General features: G+C 18.3%; 1 long non-coding RNA gene across 1 annotated transcript; it reads right to left on the bottom strand.

Annotated features, from left to right (window-relative positions):
• Positions 1–265: 265 nt before the first annotated feature.
• LOC122507950 lies at positions 266–1,789 on the bottom strand. The gene is made up of 5 exons (XR_006302180.1): positions 1,591–1,789; positions 1,400–1,452; positions 1,137–1,159; positions 566–605; positions 266–457 (listed from the first exon to the last, which is right to left on the bottom strand). It is a non-coding gene; the product is annotated as an uncharacterized LOC122507950 (long non-coding RNA).
• Between the last annotated feature and the right edge of the window lie 429 nt (positions 1,790–2,218).

Here is a 2,218-nt window from a genome sequence, read left to right as displayed (position 1 = left end):
TTTTTTCTTATACTATAGAAAACCAAGCTCTTGAATTTCACCAAAAAATTTATTTCTTCGAATGAAGAACTATATATTTGAATATATTTTCCTCTCTCAAAATTATTTCCAAATAATCATTTTCAACAAATTTTCAGATATATTCTTATTTGCTTTTTTTATTTTCAACAAATTTTTAAAATCAGTAAAATCATTTAAAAAATCTTTTCATCATTTTCTTTTTTTTTTTTTTTTTTTTTTTGGTTATAGAAAGAAAAATATAAAATTTCAATTGAAATAATTTTCTTTATTCAATGCAAAATTTTTGTAATTATACAAAATGAATACAAATTCATTGAATATTTTCAAAACAATAGTTTAATAATATAAACTACGTCCCATATTTGCAATCCAACCGTTATCGTCATTTGAAGTACCATATGCTGGTATCACATTCCTTTTTATAGAACCTGCATTTCTAAAAAATTTAAATTTAAAATTTTACATTATATTCATAATTTTAATATTTTCTAAAAATTAAATTCAGACTTGTAAATATTATATTCTAACACAAGAAAATTTTTACCTTTTCTGTTGCGTGTCTTTAGACTGACTAGATAATGCAGCTGGATCGAGTTTAATAATAATAAAAATACATTTGTTAGTTCTTTTTTTATTATATTTGTCCACGAAATAATGTTTTTGAAAAGAAAATGTACATTTTTATTCTTTGCGCACGAAAAAAAAAAATGTAAAAAATTGGATATTTCTATATCTCACTAAAATATTAAAAATAATCATTTTCAATAAATTTCAAGGCTCATTGTTATCTGGATTTTTTAATTCCAAAAATGTTTAAAAATAAAAAAAATCAATATTTAATATTCATATATTTATATCGAATAATAAATATTTTTAAAATAATAATTTATATTTGTATTTTTTTCAAAACAAAATGTAAATATTTTTTTTCGTATTTTTTTATTATTTGCGAACGAAAAAATTATGTAAAAAATTGGATATTTCTATATCTCACTAAAATATTAAAAATAATCATTTTCAATAAATTTCAAGGCTCACTGTTATCTGGATTTTTTAATTCCAGAAATGTTTAAAAATCAAGAAAATAAATATTTATTATATTTCTATATTTATACCTTTAGGTGTTGATGTTTCACTTCTAAAAGAATATAATTAAAATGTTATTTAATGAATAAATAATATAAATAATATTATCGTAATAATAATGAGAATGTAAAAATGATTTTTTTTCGTAAAAACTGAATAAATTTTTCTATTTTTAAGCAACTGGGTTAAATGAATAAAAAATTTAGTTTGCACATTTAAATAATAATTAATAAATAAAATATATAATTTTATAAACTAAATTTATCTTTATTATTAAAATTTGAAAATTTACTTTGCTTTATTCTTGTTTTTATAGGAATCAGGCCAAAAGATAGGCACCGCGATCTGAAAAATAAAAAGTGAAACAGTATTAGAAAATTAAGATTTTATAATTTTTTGAAATTCCAAATCAGGTGAATTTCTAAGTGTTTTCTTTTAAATAATATATTAATTATTATAAAAAGAGAATATAAAATATTTTACCGGTCCCTGTGAATTGACGTTCACTGACATTAAAACACACATTAATATTACTATTTGAATTAATAACAGTTTCATTTTTCCAAAAAATTGAAATTATTCGATATTTAAAGAAATCTTTTCTTAAATTATTTTAAACAAAATGTACGTGGAAGAATTTCTGTTGGAAAATTCTAAACCAATGTCTCTATTTAAATGGAAAAAACTATAAAAAAATCTTTTTTGTCGTGTCTAAATATAAGAAAAAAATAAGTTTCAATCATTTTTTCAAATAAAATGTTTGTCATTATCTACAGTTTTTGCGATAAATGCTTTCAATATTAAAATTCTATTTTTTATGAATTTTGCTTACAAAGCAATAGTAATAAAATGTTTTCAATAATTTTTAAATCTAAGCACTATCTACTTTTTTTATTTGAAAAATTTTCAAGCAGTAAAAAAAATATTAATGAAAATATGATTCTTTTTTATGAAAAAAGATAAAATCGAAAATTCTTTCTTTTTTTTAAATAAATAATGTTTTACTTCAATAAATAAATTTTTAATTAAATTAAAAATTATGAACTGTTTTTGTAAATAAATAAATAAATAAATAAATAAATAAATGAAATATAAAATATAAAGTTTTTAA

The sequence above is a fragment of the Leptopilina heterotoma genome, unplaced genomic scaffold (assembly GCF_015476425.1).
Source record: "Leptopilina heterotoma isolate Lh14 unplaced genomic scaffold, ASM1547642v1 Lhet_52, whole genome shotgun sequence".
Lineage (NCBI taxonomy): Eukaryota > Metazoa > Arthropoda > Insecta > Hymenoptera > Figitidae > Leptopilina > Leptopilina heterotoma.
The sequence above is the reverse complement of the archived record's forward strand: the minus strand, read 5'-3'. Positions and strand labels throughout refer to the sequence as shown.